This window comes from Haemaphysalis longicornis, unplaced genomic scaffold (genome assembly GCF_048455015.1).
Source record: "Haemaphysalis longicornis isolate Haplotype H1 unplaced genomic scaffold, Haemaphysalis longicornis Haplotype H1 scaffold_4, whole genome shotgun sequence".
Taxonomy (NCBI): domain Eukaryota; kingdom Metazoa; phylum Arthropoda; class Arachnida; order Ixodida; family Ixodidae; genus Haemaphysalis; species Haemaphysalis longicornis.
The window spans coordinates 187254766-187279395 of NW_027526361.1; the positions used below are offsets into that span (position 1 = coordinate 187254766).

Below are 24630 nucleotides of genomic sequence, written 5' to 3' on the forward strand. Positions count from 1 at the left end.
TTACTCAGCGGGACCAACGGACGGAAAAGGGGGTGAGAATAAGGATTTCGAAGTGGGCTGTTCGCTGTTGCGAGTCAACTGCGGAGGAGCGGCCGATGTCTTTCCGCCATTTTGTTCCTTTGAGAACACGTACGCCCTGTGAGGAGGGAGGGGGAGGGCAGAGTGGGAACATGATCCCAGCCAATGTGCCGGATGCACTAGCGAAGAAAATTTGTGGACTTCGCCCGACACTCATGATCATCATCTGCCGCCAGAATTTTTTCCCAAACGTTTTTGGTTATTTATTCATAGGTTTCAACAAAGTGAACAATCGCAGCTACCGAGGTGGGCTTCAGGCGTTCTTCAGCCACTCCAGCCACAAAGGCATGAATGGCTAGCCACATGGTGCGTTGCGTTCTATTTGAATTATTCGCCCCTTAGTTAGTACTGGAAATGTTTATATGAACATTCCTCTGCTCGTCCCAGACCCCGAGTGAAACCAGCGCTCGCGCTATCCTCATAAATCATGGTTTCCCAGCTATCGGAGCTATCACGTGTTTCTCAGTAGCGAAACAGTTCAAACGACGACTTTGGAAGCTCGGCTGCTGCTCCTGCAGGTTCACATGCACGCAAAACTATTTGCTGGCCCTTCCAGTTCCCGCTCACCCCGCCAGGGGCCACGAAAATCCCTGTCCACCGTATATATCCACCTTCGGCTCCCGGACTGCGTCGTCACCGGGCTCCCGTCTGGCCATCCCCTCTCCCCACCGTTTTCTCCCTCCGCGCCCCCGTCTCTACCCTTCGGCCAGCGGAGCATTACGGTCGGAATTTATGGCTCCGAGATTCAATTTGCGTAAAAGCATTGTACGTGGCGGCGGGGTGGAGCTTGCTGCTCGCCACGTATAAATATGCATTGCGATTCCAGCAAAACGTCGCTGCTTCACCTCGTCGGTCGCTGTTTCGTGTCGCATCTACACGAGCGCCCTCACGCGATTTGACGGAGAAGGATCGCCCGCGTGGGCCACTTGCGCGCCCCGCCCGATTTGTTTCTTCGGCCGGCGGCCGTGCTCTCTTGCAAGAGTAGCGCATCCACGCGTCGGGGCTACGTTGGGCGCGCGCCACCAGCCGCCGCTTTCGGCCAAGTTTCTCGTATTTTTTGTTTGTGTCGACCTCGGCTGTGTACTACGAGCGCGTGCTCGCACGCACGGCGTGCATTACAAACGACCACGACCTTATTTTTGGGCGCGACGCCGGCCTGCGCGACAAGCGCAGGCCGAGGAATTGTTATTGATTGCCGCCAGCGGAACGAGCTCTAGGTATAACTCGCGATGACAGGTTTCACAGCGTCGCGCCCTCGTGTCTCGTTTAGCGCATGGCTCGGGTGACGACGTTGGTGGTCCTTGACTTTACCCTTTTTTTCTTTCTAATAGAGGGAAGGGGCGTTTGGATTATGAGACTTATGAGGCTGTGTTCTGACAAACGCAGACGGAATTTCACTCCAATAATCTCTCGCCTCTCCTGACCTAAATGCCCTGTCACCGCGTTTAGGCGTATAGTTATGATCTGGAAAACACGCAGTGTATGCTGTTTAACATAAGGCTTCGAGGAAACCACGAGGAAACTCAACTACGCCCTACTTTGCGTGGAGTGAACATCTTGAGGCGAAAATTCGCAGTGCTCGTTAGCTCGTGACAACAGACTTTAAAAGGTCAACTGCACCCAAATTTCACCTCGAACAAATTTATTTTTAATGTGTAGTAAGTACCACCAAATCAGCTGGGACACAAGTGGTAGCCCCGTGAAACGCCTCGTTTATCAGTCACAAGCGTTTAAAAAAGCTCCGCCGCAGACCGCGCTGCACCTGCTGACGGATTGCGTAAACAGCCATGACGCGCCTGCGACGCTCCAGCCGACGGAAGCTTCTTCCTCTGGCCAGCCACGCAGCTGGAGAACCGGTCGAGCTCTGCTGCGAACGCTTCGCCCATTTGCTACCCCGTGCGCGCGTAGAGCCTGTGCGCAGGCTTGCTCCCGAGCTGCTGACCGTCCGGCCGCTCGCTGGACGGCTGCAACGTCTGCAACGTCACTTCGATGGCCGCGCTCTTCTCGATTTCGGTTTCGAAATCGCCGATTTTTGCTGACCGCTTGCGGCGTCAACGCGCGTATTTCAGCTGTTGTACTTTGCATCTTGCTTTCTTTTTCAGACGACTATACGAAAATTGTGTTTTCAAGAGGTCCCTCCCAACTCCATACTTGCCACCCCCCACCTTCCCCTTTCCAACCCAACCTTCGAGCAGTGGAGGGCTTCCCTGGCCAGCCCGGACCCGGATATCCAGCTTAAGTTGGTGACCCGAGCACGGGCGGCCAGCCGAAGTCAAGGCATCCCGGACTGGGGACGCGTCCGTGGAGCGAGGCCCACAAATCAGCCTCTGCTGGAGAAATAAAAATATTTTTTTTCTCTCTCTCTCTCTCTCTTTCAAGAGGTCGAAAATTTGAGTGCGGTTGGCATTTAAACCGTAAAGTTTCTTTCCGGGAGTTCGCTTCTTAGTTCCATACTTTCTTTGCTTCTCTCGACGAAGCTCCTGAGGTTAAAAAATAGAGAAACCGGCCTCCCAACGACGCCGTGTTTCAGGTAGCATTGTAAGGAGGTTAATTCATACGAAAGGATGAACTAAGGCGCAAGAACTTCTGGCGACCATTCAATGAGTAGCAGGTGCGATGTACACCAGTTCTGCCTTATATTAACCTTATATACTCACTCTATACTGCTCACTCCTATGTATTGTATATAACTTAACATTCGTGTTCAGATGGAACTGGCAGTTCAGAACATTTAACCACACGTACGGAAAATTTTTCCTCAACGACTTCAAACTGAAGCGCCGAGTGCGTCACCTGCATGAAAGAAAATGCCCTATGTTCTTGCTCTACACTCTAAGCTGGGTAACCCTTAATAGAGGTATACATTTTCGAATTTTTGTAACCTATAATTTATAAGGTACAAATGTAACCTATATCTTCGTAACCTTTATATACGTATACACGTAAGGGTTACACAGTTATGGGTTACTTTGCAGCTTTCAGCATGTATACCTTTATATAAGTCACATCTACCGCCGTCCAAGGCCACACAAATTGGAAGGTGTGATGTTGCGCGCCAGGCGCGCTTTCGCCGGCGCCGCTGTGGCGAGACCCCCAAGGCGCCTTTCCCGCGTGGTAAACAAACATTGCGTTAGTGGAAGATATGTGCGACCATGCTGTCCATTGCGCCGTCTAAACTTTTGCGCCGGGTGTCTCTTCTTCGTCCCTTGAATAAACTGCCGGCCACACGGCTGGGGCTAAAAGAGAAATTACTTTTATAATTCCTAAAACAGCAGTGCCAAAAAGCTTGAAAATGTTCTCTTAATATATATGCATTGCATTACCTGTTCGATAATCGTTACCCAGATTGTCACCCAAAAATCTTCGTGAGTATTGGCAACGCTTAAGTCCTATAAACAGGCATAACTGAATTTGATGTTTGCATCAGCTTTGTGCCGTTTAAGAAACCGGTATCAAACATGCATGATAGGTCTTTTGCTAAATTGAGCTTTACAACATTAGGCTTTAGTGAAACCAAGCTTGAGTGGAAATATGCACTTGATAGCATACTTCAAAAGGACGCCAAAGTTATGATAACATAGCCTTAAGCCAAAAATTCTTGTCTGACAACCTAGGCCATGATTATCAAAAGAGAATTGCAGTACATGCACACATATTTGCGCATTTAACAGGAGCACATTTCCAGAAGTTTCGCATCGGTAGTTTTGAACATTCACATTTATTATTATGAAACACCTGTGGGCTATTTATTAAAAAGCAAAGCTGCGAACCACCCCAACATTATTATCGTTCCTTAATGAGTATTGGACGAGTGCGGATTCCTGGGCGAATTGGTGTTTCCTATATTGCTTTAGACTTCCAGGTAAAATTCGGTTTATTCATATATCCTTATTAAACCTATTTAATAAATGTTGCGTGAACAGCTTCACAAACATGGCCAAATATACAAATTCTTTACCTCAATATTTGCACGGATGTATGCAAAGCATTCCGAATTGTTTGGATACTGCCATTGAACAATTTCAGACGAATTCGAGTTTGAGCTACATTTATAAGATGGTTCTCAGGGGCGCACTTTCCCAGTACAACGTTGTTGTCATGGTTCCCCACAGAAAAAACGCAGAATGTGGGAAAGTAGAAAGAACATTTATTACAAATTCACTTTTTCATACAAAGCAGTGTTTATGGCTATGTTCCCTACATTCTCCGTTTCACTCAGTCTAATATTACACTTGAAATTCACTCGCCTGTACGAATCCATCTTTACACTTCCCTCTTAGGTTCCTCTTTACAGTTCCACCTGAGTTGTGATTCCCACGCCAAGTTATCGTTTTTTATGCAGCACTAACAAGTTTCTAGGCCGATTGCAATCTGTCTTTTGGACAAACTTTGAATGGTATCTATAATTTTCTGCACGAAAAAAGGCGCTTGGAAAAATTCAGAGATAAGCTTCGCAATTTACGTAGTACACAAGCAGGCACAAAATCAGGGCACGCTGAAGATTTCCCGCGGTCATCTTGTTCCCTGCTGCCGCAGATGGGGGTATATATGTGAGGGGCCGTCACTTGGATTTCACCACCTTGAAGAGCCATCTACAGAAAATTTCAGAAAAAGAACAAAATCCAGTGCAACCATAAGCCCCTCCCACCAAACCACAGGCATGTGAAGTACGAAAAATATATTGCACGAAAATGAAGACGGAGACCAGAGAATGAAATGAAAGGCCACACCAGAGGAGTGATTTACGGCCTTCCCTAATAATTTCACATCATTTCAGTAATCGTTACACAGAGCAATTTGGCCGCATTGTTCAGAACAACGCGAAGCCACTATAGTCATACCGGCCAACCTTCCCGAATTTTAATCGTGCCGTGTTCCAGTTTATCTCGCGAAATGTTTCTGCATGCTCACCCAGAACAGGCAGAAACTTTGGGCTACGAGATAAACTGACATACATATGCAAAAGAGAAAACAAAAACGTTTCCGCGCCTTCATGTGGAATCACTAGTACACGCAACAGAGCGAACGTCGCATTAAACCCAGGAAACGTGCTTTCACGATGCTGACGCCACCTGCGTCACATTTTTGGCTGTACTTAAACATCCTCCTCCTTCCCCCCCCCCCCCCCCCCCCCCCCCTGTACTGGCAGTTTCATTTTGAACAAGGATCCCACGTGGAAGCCGAAACGTTTTTCATTTAAGTAAAGTGTTCTTATCGGTGGTTTCTTCCTCGGCTATCAGTAAAAAGGAATCGCCAACTTACATTTTTTCTTTGTCCAGATGTGTTGTGGGAGAGGATACATCTAGAACTTGCACCGATCTTCAAGTGGCATTCCCAGGAGGTCTGTACCTGTAATGACTCGAAGGGTTATTTGGGTTATAATGTAATAGGCTTTAGAGCTGGGCAGTTGGTATACATTCATAATGAAAGAACACTTCAAACTTGCCAAGACGAAAAAAAGAACACAGCACAAGCACTCACTAACAACTGGAGATTTCTTACAGAGCTATTTTAGAAAAAGAGTTCTTCTTGTTGGCTCTGCAAAACCACGCATCTTATAGAATAGCTAGAGTTGCTGAAAAACTACAAAGCTCCATGATGAGGAAATCGTTATGTGAATTCATAACGTTCATGTAGTAACGAACTGATAGAAAGAGTCACTAAACATGAGGCAAAATAAGATACGAAATATAACATCATAACACTTGAAGAAAGGCCTCGCATTTTTACAAGAAAATCATACTTTTGTCTGTGCAGGCCTGGGTGCCATCTTTACAGAGAATATTTAAATGAATGTGGTTTAGTTATTGCATTTTCATACCGTTGTTTCCGCTGAAATCAGACTTCATTTCAACTTGTTTCATACGCAGGGGAGTCCTGGTTGTCAGCTCAAGGAACACTGCCTGCAAGAAAAAAACAGTAGTGCTGATAAGTCATAGCATAGGTAGCCAGATGCAACTACACTTTTTGAACAGCCAGGATCCGATGGGGGTGCAGAACCCATTTTTACACCTGCACCTGTCTCTGTGTAATTCGTCACAATTTCTGCATCATCAAAAAACAACAATCAAGCAGCCTGCATGCTGGCTCATACATACCACCATTCTGTAAAGTCGCTTTACTGCACTACACTAGGATCACGCGAGACAATCATTTGCCCTGCAATACCACGCGAATAAATAAACGACTGATTTGTGCGAATGAGAATAATAAACCACTTAACATGGTGGAAGTGGCCCGCTGTCTCAAAATGTCTAACACCAAATTTACCCACTCAAGGCAAAGAATGAAAAAAATGAGGAGTGTTGTACACACGAAAACGTTTTATTGGTGCTGTAAGGCAAACTTTCACAAAAAAGAGGCTTGTGCTGGACAAAAGTGAGTTTAGAAATTTCGGGCAGCATTAAGTGGACTACTTTTCTGTAGCACACAAGTTGTGTTTATCCGGATATATTACTACAAGACCAATAAACTAGACACCATTCCGAATATATGCAGCGAGAAAAATGAACATTTCCCGACGGCTGAAACAAAATGATAATACCCAGAGAATAGCGCGATAATATAAGACTTTAATGGGAAAAAAATGAATTATTCAAACAGAGCTACCTGACAATTACATGGGCCAATAACTCGTCAAGTGCGCCCGATGCAGCGAACAGCGTAAACAAAACGCTCAACACATGACGAAGGCGCGCAAACAGAGCAGAAAGCAGGTCACGGGCGCCGTTATCTGTGATTTCCCGATCGTTCGCTCTAGTCTGACGCAACGAACGCAAGCCCGTGAGTTCATTCAATTGCCGCCGCGGACAACAGAAAACGTCCAGCGAAGCAACCAGTCAGGTAACGAAAATCCCTCTCGAATGCTGCAATTTCAAATTGAAAAGTCCCCAGCGAAAAGATACATCCAATGAAAGCACGGAAACCGTTACGGAAATCATACTCACCGAGTTTGCTTTCACTGGCGCCGGGGCATTGGTCCAACATGCGAACTTGATGCTGGTCGTAGAAGAACGGGCCGTGAAGCGCTGCCAGTCACAAATGGGTTCGCCGCAGCCTCCGCGACTCACGCCGACAAATGAGTCTTGTAACAGCAATCCTCGCTTCATCGTAGGGGTATCACAGCGATTAAAAGGCTCGAGTGGCGCGAAAACGCGGCCACCGGGCCTGCCGGCGCCGCCATTTCTCTATATCCCGTCATGCAACGGAGAAATCTACGGCCGCCGGGAGAGAAGGCGCGACGAGCACCTCTTAGAGGTTACAGGGCGTTTTATAGGTTACAACGTAGAGGTTACATGTCAGATTTTGTTGATGTAACCTATAAATCATTATTGTAACCTATAAATCGCTTTTAACCTCACGCTTGTAACCCTTAGAACGGACTGGGATAAAGAAAACATCAAAATGAATCCATTGTAACCTTTATTTTATAGGTTACTTCCGTTTAGAAGTTACATTATGGGTTACCAGGATTAGAGTGTAGCGAAAAGCATCGCTATTTATGACTAGGCATTCTTACGTTGCTGTGACTGCATACATGCGCGTAAGATTCTTTTTAGGTGGACAACGCTTACTCTAAAAGTAACTACAGCAGTGCTAATTGCAGACTGTGCTTGCGTGCGAGGCGTGTTTCCCGAGTGGCCGTTGGTGCCAAGAATAGTCGGCCGCTGCGCGGTTATTTAATGTTTCCCGAAGCTCGGCAACAAAGCAAAGGCTCTCTTCAGGGCGCACGTATTCGTGGTCACTGAATGGACCAAATGGTTCGTCTATACATTGGCTGCTGAAGGCGCCATTGACCACCATCGTGCCCTCTCGGTCGAACCACTTGCCTCGCGTTCGGCCCATGTCTGAACGCTGTGTTGTCCTTTTTTCCCGCCGCCCCCGTCATCCCTCGTACCCCAACTTTTCTCTCTTCATTTTTTTACCCTGTTATATTTTTCACCTCTCTTTTCGAGTGGTCAGGATGGCAGCTGGGCCATTTGTCACACTTGAAAACCGTCGCCGTCGGTCCAGCCCTGTTTTTCTCCATTTCACGAAATACGGACGAACGTCGCCGTCAATTTCGGCTGTTATGCCGTTTTTTTTTCTCTCTCTGTGTCTGTTCTTCTCTCCCCTCCCCCCTGGTACGTGTCGTGTCGTCTTCGCATGCTCGACGGCGTGCGCCATTCTTCCGCTGACCGCGCTCGGGCGCACGAGCATCTTGTGTGTACGTCACTTTATGCGGCTATTAATCGCTGACGCCGGAATCGTAAGCTTTGTACTGTTAAATACGACGACGACAAGTAGCGACGCTGTCTCCTCGTTCTGTATTCTTCTCTTTCTCGCTCGCTTGCTTGTTTGCTTGCGACTCGTGTCGCTTCCCCTCGCTCGCTGTTTCTCGCGCCCCGCCTTATCTCGATGCCCCCCTCTCGGTCGCCTTGCCGCTCCTTTCACAAACTGCACGCTCCAAGCGCCTTGTTCAACAACCCGTACATGAACCGTAAAATCTACATTTTAACGTAATTGAATGAGATGACCGGCCGCCATGCGTTGAAGTGGAAAGAGGGAGCAGTGCGCAGATAGAGGGCAGAGACTGGATAAACCGGAGAAGGAAGAAGGGAGAGGAGGAGAGGGAAGCGACCAAGAAGAACAGCTGCTGCTCAACATCATTTCCAATGGTGGTCGCATGTGCCGGTCACAAAAGCCGCTGTTCACATACGTTCTTGCAAACTGCGACTGATGCCCTAGGGAGGACGCTTTCGAAATCCACCCATGGTGTACCCGGCCTTTGTCATTTTATTTCCTCGCTTTCACGGAACGCAGTCGCGCGCGATGAATGGCAATAATCGTCGGCGTTTTATCGGAGCACTAAACGTCTGCGTGGCGCTAGTGTTTTTGGCGTGGGGAAGAAGCGCGTCTCGCAGAATTCCTTCCTCTCGAGTTTGATTAGTGTATCCTTTTTTTAGCCTGATTTTTGGTGGGTATGTGGCGTTTCCTTTTCCGAAGGGAGTCTCTTTTCTATTGCGAAGCACGCGATGCGCATCGAGAGTCTTAAACAATAACATGTTTATAACTCAGTTTGTGAACCGTTATACGGCGGGGCTGCAGCAGAGAGGGAAGCGGAGGTCACCCGTGTACTCGCGCGAGGCAGAATTGTGTAAGCGAGATGACCCGAGGCCTTTTGCTCGAGTTCCACTTTCAATTGTGTTGAAGGCATTCCTGATTCTGTCTTTGTTTCGCACTTTGCTTTATCTCCGCACCGGCCCGTTGAGTTGCTCAGTGGCTGGGTCTAAGAGACATCCTGCCAGAAGGGCCTCACTGGCGGTCTATGAAAAGGTTTCTCCATGTTTTATTTTTACCGAGTACGCGGAAAATTTCATTGCAAACAACTGCACAACTACTTGAATACTAAAGCGCTAAGTTGGGCGAGTTGGTTACTAACTAGGGAATTCATCGTACTAGCGAACATTAAGGCAGGGACGAAGCTAAAGAGGAGACTAAACACACGCTGGATCTGAGCGGGTGTTTCTTCTCTTCTTTAGATTTGTCCCTGCCTTAATGTTCGCTAGTACGATGAATTCTTTACTTGCACACATTTGAGTAGCGAAAACAAGACGAGGACGAAGAAAGATGCACAAGGGAAGGGATAGACCAAAAGATTTACTGGCATATACTCCTTAAAGCCCTCAGTTATTTTTACTTTCGTTTTCTGGTTAAGCGTATACTTTTGGCACTTGTGTTCAGAGCTAAGGTTTTGGGCCTTTCTCGACGATTGCCGCATCGCGCATATGCTTCGCGCCTGCCGCCATATAGTGTTCCCATCACGTGTCTGCTGACCCGCCACGGTGGCTCAGTGGCTAAGGCGTTGCTCTGCTGAGCACGAGGTCGCGGGTTCGATTCTCGGCCGCGGCGGCCGCATTTCTGATGGAGGCGAAAAGCAAAAACGCCCGTGTGTACGAGATTTCGGCGCACGTTCCAGATCCCCAGGTGGTTAAAATCAAACTGCGGCGCGCCTCATCGCCTGCGTTGCGTCGGCGCGTTAAGCCACACAATCAATCAACGTGTCTGCTGATTCGAGTCGTCAAACTCACCTCAATGCTTACAGCACTTTTAAGGGTCCTTTTCCTCAAAATGAGGGATCTGAAAACATTTAGGGCTGTTGCCTAATTGAGGGCTGTTGCCTGTTAGCATCGCGCCATTTCTTTTTCTTTGCAGTCACCGCGGCGACGGATGCCTACGTAATTGAAGGAAGCTCCCAGTCCCGTAAATACTTTGCTGCAGCAATGTTGATGATTTTGGGTTTTAGAACGCCGAAGCTTCGCCTGGGCTATGAGGCGTGCCTAGTGGAGGGCTCCGGATTAATTTTGACCTCCTGGCCCTCTTTATGGCGCGCCGAAATCTCTACACATGGGTGTTATCGCTTTTCGCCTACATCAGAAAAGCGGCCGCCGCGGCCGGGATCGAATTCGCGTCCTTGGAATGTTGCAGCGATGTTAAAGTCTAGTCACAAGTTCCATTTTTTGTGGTGAGCTACACGGAAAAGTGTAGCTCACGCCCGTGCGCCTAAATACACACTCAGTGGTTGGAGTAGCACGAAGTTGGTACGAACAGTCCCGCTCGGGACGACTGATTCGGATGTAACCGCAGCTTTTTCATCAACATCTAATTACATGAGCTGAACCAACCGACCAGAAAATATAAGAGAGATAAAGATTTAGCGTGACTCTATAGCAGCTCGCCGCTCAACGGTGCCTCTATGCGTTTGGAGTGGTGTTTCTGGGGGTCGTCAGAGCGCCCTGCAGCCATCTCACGGCGCGACATATTTCCATTACAATCTCCTCCTGTCCTCCCATCCCGCTTCCTGCTTACACCCTCTCTGTCTCGCGCCCCCTTTCTTTCGGGAGATATTCCACTCCCTCGGAAAAGACCACGTTGCCCCGTCGTCCTGGTCGGCGGCGAGTAGCCTTTTGAAAATGCAACCGCATTCGTTGGACACGGCGCATTATTCAGCCGCCTCAAAAGCATTTATTTTTCTTATCTCAACAGGGCGGTTTTCTTTTCAGGCAGCTCTCGCTGGCCCGAGACATAGAGGCAGCGGTCTCCACTGGCCAATAAAAAAGAACGAAGCGATTCAGTGGCCATCTTCACAGTATGTACGAAGAAGAAGAGAGACGTGTTTGTATGAGTATATTAAAATCATTCCTGGTCACTTCTGGGCGTCCGTCCCAATAGCGAGTCTTTCGCTGGTTTCGGAGCGTCACGCAGTTTTGCGACATTCGGGATCACCGGCACCTTAAGAGTGCGCATGCGCGTGCCTCTAGCCAATGAGATTCACTCCTCTGGAGTTCCAGTGGTTCCTCCCCCGTAAAGACTCCTTTCTTGTAAGCCGCGTTCCGGGTTGTGTCTGGCCGGCTCACAGAAGACGCCGCCATTTCCGAACACGGAGACTTCCGGATCTTTGTCATGCGTATACGCGCAGCTGCATTCTTCGGCTCTGGCATCGTCTTCGACTTCGGCCTGTGTTTGATTATTTCATTTTCTCATGACGCCATTCGCAGACGGCCTATAAGATCCTTCCTTCTTACGTTCATTGGAAATCGTCAAGTCCTGGCGCAGAGCTCAATTGTCGCTGTCCCGCATATGTAACTGGGCTGGTGAGCTCTGCTGGAATCTTTGCCGCCCTCGTTTTTTAAGGAAACTTGTTTCGCGCTCAGCGCCTCACTCTGAGCCTGTGTCGACGCTGAACCTGCTTGCAGATCTCAAGGTCTGACCATATACGTAGCATTCAGGCAGCATTCTTTCAAGCTTGGGTTAAGAATGGCGCCCTTTTTATTGGGACAAGCAATCGTCTGAAGGAAGCGAACTTGTGTTGTCTTCGCGGTCCCTTAAACTTCATAATGCAGCCTGTGCACCATGCATTGGTATTGTTGAGGTTAAAACTCAATGATACCTGCATACACGGCAAGTTATTTTGCTAGGAAAGAACACAATAGTTGACAAACAATTTTATTTGTACCAACTTCGTAATTAAGCTAAAAATGCTATTGACGCATATCAGAAACAGAAAGAGCGTAGTAGGCTGCCTTGCAGAACGCCTTTTCTGTATGGTTGGCAATGATTTGGAATAGTTACCCTCAATACACTCTTAATCTGGTTCCACGTAAGATCCACTTAGTAACTGGAACTTTTTTGCAAAAAAGTTCCAGTTATATATTTGGAACCGTGTTCCACATATCCTGAAAATTAAGTGGAACAGTGCCCCACATATTTTTGCAACTAAATTATGTGGATCGGTGTTCCAAATAAAAGTATGCGGATCACTGTTCCAAATAAAAGGGTAGTTTAAGTTACTGGAACATTGATCCATGTAAAATGATTATGGGATTTATCCGGTGCGCCGTTCCAGGTACCTTCAGGCCAGCTGTTTATATAAAACTGTGTTCCTATAGGCATTGGGAAGCTGTCTATGGGACTCCACTTTTCCAATATTTCTACTTTCCTGTCGGTATACACCGAGGTCATATGCCAGGCTGGCGGATGCATTGGTATCACCAGGAAACCGCAAGCACCATTTTAACACAGCCTTGATATATGACCCGCAGTGATACCAACAATTGGAAAGCAGAAACCACGGGAGCAGTGTGGTCCCTGACAGTTCCCAACAGTTGCCTATCGGAGCACAGTTCTATATAAAAGTTGGTCTGAGGCACCTAGAGCGGCACACAGTCTTTGGCTTCACCTGCAGAATCCTCTCCTGACTTTCAGCTGCATGTAAAAGAAACAATATACTTGCATTAAAATACGCCCGAAACCAACTATTATGACTCATACACTGCTTCTCAATATACTATACAACTTTATTGGGTGTTAGTATGCATGCATTTCAGATTTCAATAGCTGTCTATTTTAAATTGCACAGAAAATGACCAACGTATAAGGAATAAATACCATAACGATAACACTAGGCTCCAAGTGGCATTTTCAAATATTCACCTTTACTCAAAAACATGGTTAACAAAGACGGTATTAGGGGCAACTGCTTCACAAATAAATAGACGTCTACCGCGGCACTGACACAGACATTATACAACAGTGAGCATCAAATACGCTGTCTTATCAGATAAACCAAGGTAATTCAAAGGCGGAAGGACTCATTGCGCTTCCCATACTATGTTTACGTATAACTGTTTGGGAAAATGTAGTTTGCTATTAAATTGTAGGGAAAGGCCTAAAAACAAGTCATACACGGTTGTATTATCACAAACCTACAACAGTGCAGTGCAAGAGTTTAGGAAAACAACGCTCGAGGCAAGATTAACGATAAAACATTTTGACACGAGAGGTCACATGTGGCAGTATGCCATCATTAGAACATGATTATTAAAGATAGCAGTTTCCTGACACCAGACGTAAGTGTAACATCAAGCTATTTGTAGGCAAAATAGACTTTATGAGCGTCCTGAAAAGGCCTGACTTAACGCACGTTACTTGCCCAAACAATTTGTAGTTGTTTAAAATAATTCATCCCAAGAAATCTCACAAAACCCAGCGTGAATCTTATATAATTTTGCAAACCAGGTAGCTGGATGCACGTTACACAGATTAAAATTTAACAAGCAGACTAATTATATACGTCATCAATTCAAGCGGGAACAAGTCAGACATCCTTAAGAAGCAAACAAGCCAGCGTTGAATCATACAGGTGACCAGTTTTACAAAGCAGACTTGAAAGCATTTTTTCCAGCCTCAACATTTTACCTTAGGTGAAATTCACAGTTGCGTGCTATAAAAACCATCCCGTCTTGCTATCAGTGTAATTGTGACCAAAGCCCTGCTTCTGCCAAGCAAGAAATGCAGCTTTGTTCAAAGAAGAAAACTTGTTCAAGCCAAATACGCACATTTTCAATTCTTCTAGGTCATGGGTGTCAGCTCATATCCGGTACTAAAATTTATCAATGAAGGCGGAAGCCATCTGCGTAAATAATCACTGTCACTTTTGCATCAGCAGCAGCACTGCCATGAAAAAAAATCTCATGAGCTACACTTGAATAATAAGGACGTTACAATGCGGTGCCATGAACTACATTAACACGCACTATAGATTCAAAGGCAGTCTGCGCATTGTGCCAATGATGAAAAATAAGGCACGACTTCAGTGTTCAGTTGACATGAAACTTGCATGTGCCAGTAACTTAAAACTCTTCATCTGATTTCACCCCCTTCATGCCTTTCATCTGACCTCATTCATGCCTTTCAAGAGATACTTTAACCTCTACCAATAATATAAAATCCCAAGTAGAGCTGAACACTTCAAGTATTTCAACAGAGACTCCAACTTAAGTGACACCAGGCCACTGTCAAACTTCTCATGCTTTCCAAGAACTCCCTGCAAAAGTCCCAAGAACTCTCCAAAGGCACACAACCATATGAACATGATGACACGATGAAAAAGATGACATATGCGGCGAAGAGGATGACCCCATCCTGAAGTGACAATGCAGGCGGCGAATCCGTGATGTGTTTCTTGCGGGCAATATTGATGCCGCTAGTCCCTTCTCAGAATAACCGGGCCTCGAGAAGACTTACTGCTCACCTCATGTACCTTCAAGGAAACAAGAAAATTTTGTTACATGGTTGCTTTAAATGAGTGAGTTGCTTAGTCCCTTTCATAACACAGTAATTGATTTAAAATCAGTGATTTCTTGGGTTTTTTCTGGGAGTGCTGCTAAAGGTGAAATTGCGCTAAACAATATCACCACAGACAATCAATGAAATTGCCCTGATTCTGGAAAGTATCCAACTGTGCTGCCTCGGTATCCTATATATAAGGTTTTTTTTATCCTGGAGAGGTTTCGTTTATTAATCAAATAATAAGTACTATAATCACCTTTCGGCATTATATTTTCCACACCTTCTCTCTGCAAAAAATGTTTTCTGTACTGTATAATGTGCTCCCTAGAATGCTGTAGTGAAACTGGCTTATTATAACTTACAGCTAAACGATGTTTCTACCACAAAGAAATAAATGGCCAGTCATAGGAAATCATAAATATCGCACTGTGGCAAAAATTTTTTTGGAATTAGTTCCCAATAAAATATCTCGCTCTCGATATGTATTACCTCCATGGTTCGTAGCGGTATGAGGCAGAAGTTGAGCTGACTAATGCTGAACTAGGCTGTTGCACAATTTTCTTATAAATCGCTACTACAGCACATTTTCTTGCAGACGTCACTTTCTGTGCTCTAAACAATTCCCTTTAAAAAAATTACCCCTTATTTAACCAACTGTCAAAATCCAATGCAAGCATTACTCATGCTACGCCTGTATTTGGGAGTATTATTGGTGCTACGGGCGTATTAAAAGCGGGACATTTAAATCGTCAGTTGCCACCCTATTGTTGTAGCAGCAACCACGTTGGGCGTGTCCGTGGTGCTGGAAAATCACAACAACTCTCAAGGTGTAAAAGCTAAATATTTACAAAACTAAAATACAAAATAGTGGTTTTTTTTGGCCACTGTTGGAGCATCCGTAATAGGCGGAATGTGAACACAATGGCCAATATTGGCATTCACGATAACTTCTTAACACTGAGATTTTATTAGGACGAACAGACCCAGAAATTGGGTCTCGCAAAAACAAAATGCCAGCTTACCCAACCAAAATTAAGACCCGGGTGTTTATGCCAGGGCCGTCTCAACGTGCACTTCCAGGAAAGTTTCGCTAACGTGTTCCGAAAAGCTCCTACTGTCACCTTGAGCCACAGGCCAAGCTGTCACTGAAAATAAGTTTCAAACCATTAGTTATAAAGAAACTACCTAAAAACGCGCCATGAAAGACCCAAAAATGGCAGTGCGTACTTACTTGTAGAATGCAATGATTTCATCCCGTGCAAGAGCTTCATGTGTTGCCTTCTGATGATACACTTCCAAGAAGGGGTCCAAATACAATTAAAATGGCCATATGCATTCCTTGTACCACTGTTTTAGGTCTATCTTCACCCTATTGCCTAGAAAATAAACAGTAAAAAAATATCAGAGAATAAATTTATGCCTTGCTTTACCCAGGGAGCACGAGAAAATATTTAACAATGTCTGATTCGTTCCACGAAAGTAGAATGTCTTTTTTACAGCGGAAGCCCTGGTAATGTTTCCTTGCTAAACAATTTGAGATATGAAAATATTTGAACATACCTTTAAAGCTTACCTGTCCTTGGTCTATGCGAACTGGTGAATATCTGCACAATATGCACAACTCAAAAAGTACTCATTTGTGGCTTATGAGCTCCACAGGGCATTAATAATCCGCCACACTCTCCCCGACGACCCTTCCGCATGCCAAAAATGTCTTCAGCCAGTGAATGCCACAGCCATGACTTCGCAGGAGCATGTAAAGAAAGGAAATAATTTGTTTTCATTTTTTTTTTTTGCAGAGGAACAAAAACATTTGTCACAACCTATCAGTGGAGGGCCAAATGTCTCCACAGTCAGCCATATACTTTTTCTGAACAGGTCATAGAGTATGAATACATAATGTAGCAATCTGCTTTTGCAGTATAATTTCTACGTTCAAAGAGCGGAAATTGATTAATGTTTGGTGCACATCATGATGCAACAACTTTGCACCCGAGCGTTTTGAAAATTATTCCAACTCTCGAGCTGCCACTGACATTGATAGCATAAAATGGCAGGAATGGATGATTTTTAAACTTACTTTGAGACGTTAAAACTTCTAATAGTCGACACGTGAGTTTTATGGGCAATTATTCTGAGGTCTCAGGTTACCACTGACATTGACAGCATAGAAACGGCACCACACTTTCTGCATGTTTCCACTTGCCTTCCCCTCCACAAAAGGAACGTTTTGTTACTACGCTACTGCTCAGACAACACCTTTACCTTGCATTTCACTACACGTCAGGGAGCCAACTAACGTTGACTAGTGTAAATAGACCATCTGAATTCATCGAAGGCATTGGAAGAAACAAGGAACAACTACACATACAGCACAGATAAACGTAAGCAGTGCTGTCGCCAACGCCTTGAACGCACATCAACATTAGGCGGAATAGCGTGATTAGCACAGTAAATTTATGGCTCTCAGAAGACCAACACAACGCAATTAACACGGAAGTTTGAAAATACCGATAAGTCTAAAGACAGACGCTCCGACAAACATGTTATGCAGTGTGTGCGCGTGAGACAATAGCGTGCGACTAACCCGAGAAGATTCAGTACGGCTGACAGGTACAGCAACCGTCAATATACAACTAAGCAACACCACACCATAAGGGGACATGCAGACTCGAGAAATGCGCGCACCAGCCACTTTCTAAATAGCACTAGCTAACGTACGCAGTCAGAAATGTCAAGACGACTCCGACCCACAAACACACAAGCTACAGTGAATAACGGCAGCAAACGTTTCTCGCATCGAACAGGCAGCGGAGCGGCACGTTTATCGGACGCAGTGATGAACAAGTGAAAGAACAACAACCGTTACCAGAACATAAATAAGCAGCACTGACCTTTTTTGCGCCTCCCGGCAAAACTTCACTTCGTCGAACAGTAAATACAGCCCGAGGACATGAAGAAATCCGCAGTTTCACGCCACAACCAAACTGGTAACCGTTCCCGCCAGTCTGACCGACAGTTCATTTAGTACATCAGGCGCATAACGCGAGCAATCGAGAAAACCGCTTTAGAAGGCCACTGGTGGCGCTGCATGCGGACGAACAAAAACTAGCTTCTGTAAACGTTGAGACGTTGGGGCGCTGCTGTCGTTAAAAGTGTTCACGCAGTCCCGTTTTTCCCTCATCGTCGTTGTACCCGTTGCTGTCCCACTATACCATGCATCAACACAAGCGGCGCTGCCTTGTATTCTTTCCCCCAGGCTGTAAACGCATGCGCACGGCATGCCGCACTGAAGTGGCGGTCGTTTCGTAATCGTTTCGGCGAACTTTTTCTTCCTCCGTGCCTTTGGCGATGCACGCCGTGGCCAGTGACCAGTCCGCGGAAGAGATCACAAGCTCGGCACCCTTGGTCGCTTATATTTGCTTCGGGAAATGGGAGTAGGCCTCTAAGCGGACGTCTACGCTGCTCTGAGGCTGGAACAAAGAGCTCAGATATTAGCCAATTTAACACGTTAGTCCGGCTAAAGTTTCTCTCCGCGGTTTGTGAGCGCGTGCGGTATGTGTGCATAAACTTTGATGACAGCTTTATTTCTTTCTTTGCAGTGAAAACAAAACGACGCTTCTTTATTGACTGCGTTCTCTTGACAAGTCTTTCCAATACCAATAATATATACTGCGGCGTTCTTTGATACCCACGTTATAGAAAACTACTTCCGCATAGTGAATACAGTGTGAATACGCGCTAATTAGCGAGTAATAATACATCTGCCCGTTTTCCAGCAGCTTTTCTTCATGAACACCAATAGTGGAGGAAAAGAGCAACGGGGGGACCAGCAGGAGAAGGCAGGTCATTCGGTGAACTTGAATTACTACGGCAAGTAACAACATTAGGGTAACCAGGGTAACACTGCGAATTTTCGCGATACTGCAATGCATAATTTGAAATAAGAATGCCATTTCAATATAAATATATAGAATGTAAGGCAGATGCCGCGGGGTAGATTTAGTTCTCCGGGTTTCGTGTCATTCTCCTCCTGCAAAGAGGCTTTCGTTTTTGCTTGTGAAAATTACTAGCCGGGACGAGACAAAATACAAAAACTAACTTCTAAGCATATAACTGCATGCGTAGCATGATGTGTGTGGTGTAAAATGTGACGCAGTCGGTTACCATTATGTATGTACCCCATCACAACATAAGTAACGTGGACTAAGTACCATTGAGCGCGTACTACACCACAGCGAGATGATGACTGAGTGTTGAACAAAAACTGCCGTTTCTGCGACGCTTTGTAAACCAAATGCATAAAATGTATCGGCCTCAACAAGTATTTCGTATTGAAGATGTTCACAAAAGACGAATTCTTCAGCACTATAGCAGCTATGGCTTTGCCCGAACGGCATATGGGGAAAGGGAAGACGTTTAGTCCTTCTCAAATTGGAGTCACTGGTGATTTGTACTTGCGCCTCAAATTAGAAAAAGACGATGTTCACGAAAGCGGTTTGGGTGCCGCAGAACACCTGGAAATGGGTTCCTGCAATTTCTTCTTTTGCCTAAGATATCGTCCTCTCGACATTTAATGCTTTGTATACGGCGTTGACAAAAAAGTGGGATTTCGTTTTCTGTCAAAGGACTTCACTAAAACTACAGCTTAGCCGTAGTATGAAAGTCAACTGCTGCAAGACAGTATCATAGATGTCGGCGAAGTTCATTAAATTTTATGTGCGGTGTGAGCGTGTATATTAAACGCGCCTGTGGATCTTGGGTCAAGAAGCACCTAATATATATGCGGTTCATTGTTCCAGTTGATGCATGAAAGAGTGCATACTTCACTGTCGTGCCCGGGTTATGTGGAACAAGGCACGAGCAAAAAATATACAAACGCACTCTCCCCAACCGTTTACTGGGACATAAGTGGAACAGTAACCGGAACCGCCGACATCGCATGACCCCATTTCTTCGGTTCCATATAAAAACCACGAACATAAAGAAAACAAGCTGACGGTTCCAGATAAGATCCACCTATATGCCTCGTTCCAGTTATTCTTTCGTTCGGCTCCACATAAAATATATGGATCACCCTTTTTAACTGGAACATATATGGAACCAGATTAAGAGTGTACCAACGTGTCAACGTGTTGCATGCGATAATACAAATACGAAGAAACCAAGTTGGTGAATGATGAGGTTGACTGTAGTATATTTATGGAGAGTGAATAAAAATACATGCCGCCTCTCCCTCTTGACATAGTTAACAGATTTTTTTTTTTTTCACGCGTTCTAAACCTTTCCCACCGTTCTTATTTCCCCACATTCGTTTCGTCCCCCAGCCTTAATGTCACATCACGTGCAACACATTTGGTGTCATAGCAACTGCGGACGCACTGTGCATTATAGAAGAAAGAAGTGGTCATTCAGCACAGTTTGCGATTTTTTTTTCTTTGCAAATCTGGTGCTCCGACTATGAGGCCTTGCGGAATTTGCATGGCCTTCTATACATGAAATGGTGCCGAACTTAGCGATTTTTGCATTTTGGAAAGCTCGTTTCGAGGCTTTTGTCCACTCCGGGGCGTTCGCAGGAACATTTTGGCAGGTGCAGACATTCGGCAATTGGCGGCAGAGTCGAAGAGATCCTGTTCTGTCGCAGGATGAGAGTCGCACCAGTGAATTCTTCCTCACTCCTCACTCAAGCCTCAATGGCACTTCCCAAAAAATAACTAGCCGTTCCTCTGTTATATTTGCTTTATCGCTCGCGCCATTTTTACTTCGACCTCGTGTTTGGCTTACCTCTATATCCAGGCTGCAACAAATGGCTCACATCCACCAGGCAAATGTTAAGGATTGTCCCTATCCTTCAAGTGGTCCCTACGTATTGTCACTCATTTAAAAACTGGCCACTATTGTTGGAAACTCGAGATTAAGGCGTCCGTGCGACAGCAATCCCTGGCAAGTTGGACGAAGTAACAACGCTTTAGAGGAGTGGTACGGGGAGGTCATGAACTGCGTCAAAACTTAGGAGATGTGGTGATGGGGGCCACCGTGGAGCGCAGTCCCGTTGCTCTCTTCCGGCCGTTTGATGATCGTGGACTGCTTTGGAGACGAAGTGGTTGTTGTAGATGTACTTTGCCGTCAGTAAGTGCACTAAGGGATTCTTGCTCCGTGACCAAGGACATGGAGCAAGAATGTATCTCCTGCGCTTGCTAAGCTCGTTCGGCATGTTTGGGCAAGTCTAGAGGTAAGTTTCGGCATACCTCGAGTGCCTTGCTCCGTTGTAGTTTCACGTGGTAAGGTCTACCAAACCACATGACATCTAACGGCATCCGACGATCTCGTTCGCTATGGGGTTCACGATTAATTTAATTTCGGGTTGGAGGACTAGCAACGTACGCAGCCGACCTGTTCACGAGTGCTCTCTTACTCTTTCCCTCTAAAAACGACGCGCCGTTTCCAGCGCGCTTGGCACTGGAAGGGGCGACGACATGCTGAGGCGGAGGACACGTACTCGAACTGGCGGAGAAGTGCACAGAAAGCGAAGAGTGAGGGGTCACACACGAAAACGAGAGCAAGGGCGCCCTACGTTTCCCGCTTTTTGTTCTCTTAGCGTCGCCGCCGTGGTCATTACTTCTGCGTCATAAATCTCGTCACCCTTCAGTGGACCTGCTCATTGGCTGTCGAAAAGTTTACGGGGCCCTGACGCTTATGCAAGCATGCCTGTCTGCCTGCATGGCAATCCCGCCGGCTGGCTGACGACGGGCGCGTTGGAGCCGATCGCGGTGCCCTTTTCTCTTCCGCGCTTTTTTCCTCTCCTTCCCCTCGTATTCCTGTTTCGGGAAAACGTTTCCCGCCGCCTTCCACGTGCACAGCAGCCGTGCGAATGTCGGGCCGCCGCGCTTTTTAAAGCCGCCGCTGTGACGGCGGTGCCGTCGACGTTGTCACTTGGCTTGTCCCCGATTCCAGGAGGGGCGAAGAGAAAGGAAAACAGCAGACCTTGGTTTTGTGCCCGCTCGCTCGGATCGCGCTGCTTTTGCCGGGCGTTCGCGCCCGCCCGCGTTTTGTGCATGCGCGCTCCCCTGGCGCCGATCTTTGTGATGGCTGCTTTATTGGCTGCCTGAACTCTCACGTGTGTGTCTCTGCGCGCGCGCGTTTACGTGCGCCAACTTCGCGCCTCGCTGAATGGCGCCACCGGCGACAGGAATCCGTGCTGCGCAGGCATGTGCTGCGAGTGTACGCATTCGAACGCCGGGAAAAGGGGAGAGAAGGGAGGAAGGCAACGGTGAAAAAGCACCGGGGAAAGCGGGGCCGTCAAGAGAGCAGGCATAACGGGGCCGGCTTTGACGGCGATTCGGGAAGGGGAAGAAGAGACGGGACTTTTTTCCCCTCTTTCGGAGAAGGAGGAATCGGCGGGCGCGTTGCAAAAATCTCTCGAGCGTGAATCAAAATCCGATGATCGGGACGTTTGACGCGCGCACATACACCGCGTGCGCTTGCCCCAACGCGGCCGTACATATCGCTGCAGCACGCGCGCCCTATCCGCCTCCACGCCTGGGTGCCTCCGCGCGACGTGCTCTCTCGTGGCGTAGGCGTTTGCGCCGCGAAACCTGAAGTGTTGCGATCGCGGATTTGTGTACACCCATCGCCGCCGCCTCTGCGATACCGCCTCCTTTTCTCGCGTGGCGGGGCTTATTCGAGAGCGCCTCCTGCCGAACGCGTCACGGCCTGCAGTTTCGAGAGCGGGGAAATTTTGTTGATTCGTCGGGTGACAGGTTTTTCCAAAGGGGAGAGGAACATCTTTCTGTTGCTGTTGATGCTGCTGAGACCGCTGCTGGTTCGGATCCTGTTTGTGGGGTTTGTTGGTTTCCGCATTCGGGGCAATAAAAGTGCGACGTTGTCCGCAGTTGTGTGCCGTGACGCATTGTGTTTTACCGAGCGGGAGATCCGTTGAAGGCAGGCCTGGAGAACATGATTGTAGGTCCCCAGTTCAAGAGAAAGCGGGTCTGCTCATAACGAGTGATGAGTAGGCCGAGAGCAACGTGGGGGTGGCCGCTTTTGCGTGTTCTATTTCCTTAGCCTAATGATGGCCTTAAGGATGTGATAAAGTGATTTCGGTTGGTCTGACATACTTAACCGAAAAGCAATGCGTACGATGTAAACGATGTAGAACAACGGAATACTGTATATGCGAGTGTATCATTGCTTTGACTAGGCAGCAAGTATTGTGACATTTGGTAAGAAAGGATGACGTCTAACTTTTGGGGTAAAAAAATTCATTCCTAGGGGGTCATATAAGCAACTTTCAAGTAGGCTTATTGATGAAGATTTATTTTGACGTACAGTGGTTCTACCCGCACATTTGACATTGAGCGTTTTTAACAATACACGAATTTTCTCCGTGGACCGGTTGCCATGGAAACAGTCACGCATTTCTTGCAAAGAACCTTCTGCACCGACCAGCAGAGGAAGGAAAGCGCAAGAATAAGAAGCGTAAGCCGTGCAAAGTTCGAGGACACATCTGGCGAGAGCAGCGTAAGACCGCAACGGACCAAACGGACGCTGCTGAATGCTCTTTTGAAGAACCAACTTACTTGACATCGTCAGTTAAATTTAGCAAGCTTTAAATTTTCAGTCAGTTAGCAAGCTTTAAATTTTGTCACTGATTCAAATCTCGACAGGAACATCGCGATGCGAGGTAAAAAAATGATTGTCTACTTCGTACTCTTCTTTCTAAAAAACGCAAAAAAATGAAACGAAAGGGAATTGCGTAAAGCATTATCAGCGCCGATTATGACTACCTTAGAAGCACTTAGAAGTTAGAGGCACTGGCCAGAAAGCGGCCATCAAGGCGGTTCTATCGCGCGCTTCGCACTACACGCTCGGGAGGAATGGCAGTACAGACGCCGTTAACTAGCCTTTCCGACAGGCAGCAACGCTACACCGTAACTGCCACGGTAGCACGAGGTGTAGTTTCTGCGTGCCGCCGTTAATCATGTTCGGGTCTCGAAAACTCCTCCCCGAAATTAACGAGCAGCCCAGTAGGGGTCCCGGGACATGATTTATTCTCGCAACGAGGTCCTCCCAAAAGCATCGCCCGGGGGCAGTAGCAGGACAGCGAGGGAGCCCCCTCCCCTCCTACAAGGAAAAACAAAAGAGAGATCAGCGGCAAGAAGCCCGAGGAGGCTAACCCAGAAGCCGCCCGCAGCGCCACCGCACGCCCGACTGCGTGACGCTGTATACGACGCGAAGAAACGATACGCGCGAGCAGTCAGGAAGGCGGCAACGCTTCTCAAAGCGGCGCTGCGTACACGCCTTTCTCTCTTTTGGTCTTCGCTGCACGCGAACGCGGGCTTGTTTGTCCGTGTGGTCAACGACGGCATTGTTTGCCTAGAGCTGCCGCGGACGAGCGTGCCGACGCGTCGTGTGGGGGCGCTGCGCTCGTAATAGCGGCACTGTTTGCGAGCCGCTCATGGGAGATAAATGGCGGTTAAGGAGACAGCCTACGGTCGTTCCGCGTGATTATGAAACGATAGACGGTGCCAACAAGAAACAAAAGTGGGAGATTCTTGAACACGCGCAGTACAAGAGCGGAGGGAAAGCCGGGCAGGAAGGGAGGGTTGTAAATTTGTGCGGCGAACTATTGTTCTAAACGCAGCAGCGGGGCGGGTTCGCGCGTGCAACCCTTTCCATTCCGCTTTCCGCTTGTTCTTTCCGCGAGGGAACTTGTTGTTGCCTTCCCTTTTGGAACACTGCGCGCAGTCGACGCGATATACTAGCGATAAAAACAATGCGCCCTCACGTTGTAGTTGTTGCTGCTGCGGAATAAACAAGCCGCAAGTGCGGACGGCTATGTCTCTATACTTCTGACGGTCTTAGGGAGGAAAAGATGAATGCAAGCAATTAATCGGCGTTTCCTTTGTCTCTCTGGGCCGCCGTTTAATTATTTGCCTCTTA

The 24630-nt window shown here is 47.0% G+C and overlaps 1 protein-coding gene and 1 long non-coding RNA gene across 3 annotated transcripts in view; one reads left to right on the forward strand and one right to left on the reverse strand.

Annotated features, from left to right (window-relative positions):
- The window catches only part of LOC144179579 (zinc finger E-box-binding homeobox protein zag-1-like), a 558265-nt gene that overhangs the window by 277950 nt on the left and 255685 nt on the right, over nucleotides 1-24630 (forward strand). The window lies entirely within an intron of this gene.
- LOC144180714 (uncharacterized) lies at nucleotides 12926-17711 on the reverse strand. 2 transcript variants are annotated; one of them, XR_013324525.1, is made up of 4 exons: nucleotides 17583-17711; nucleotides 15920-16064; nucleotides 15711-15833; nucleotides 12926-14659 (listed from the first exon to the last, which is right to left on the reverse strand). It is a non-coding gene; the product is annotated as an uncharacterized LOC144180714 (long non-coding RNA). The 2 variants fall into 2 exon arrangements; XR_013324524.1 differs by lacking the exon at nucleotides 17583-17711 and adding an exon at nucleotides 16262-16414.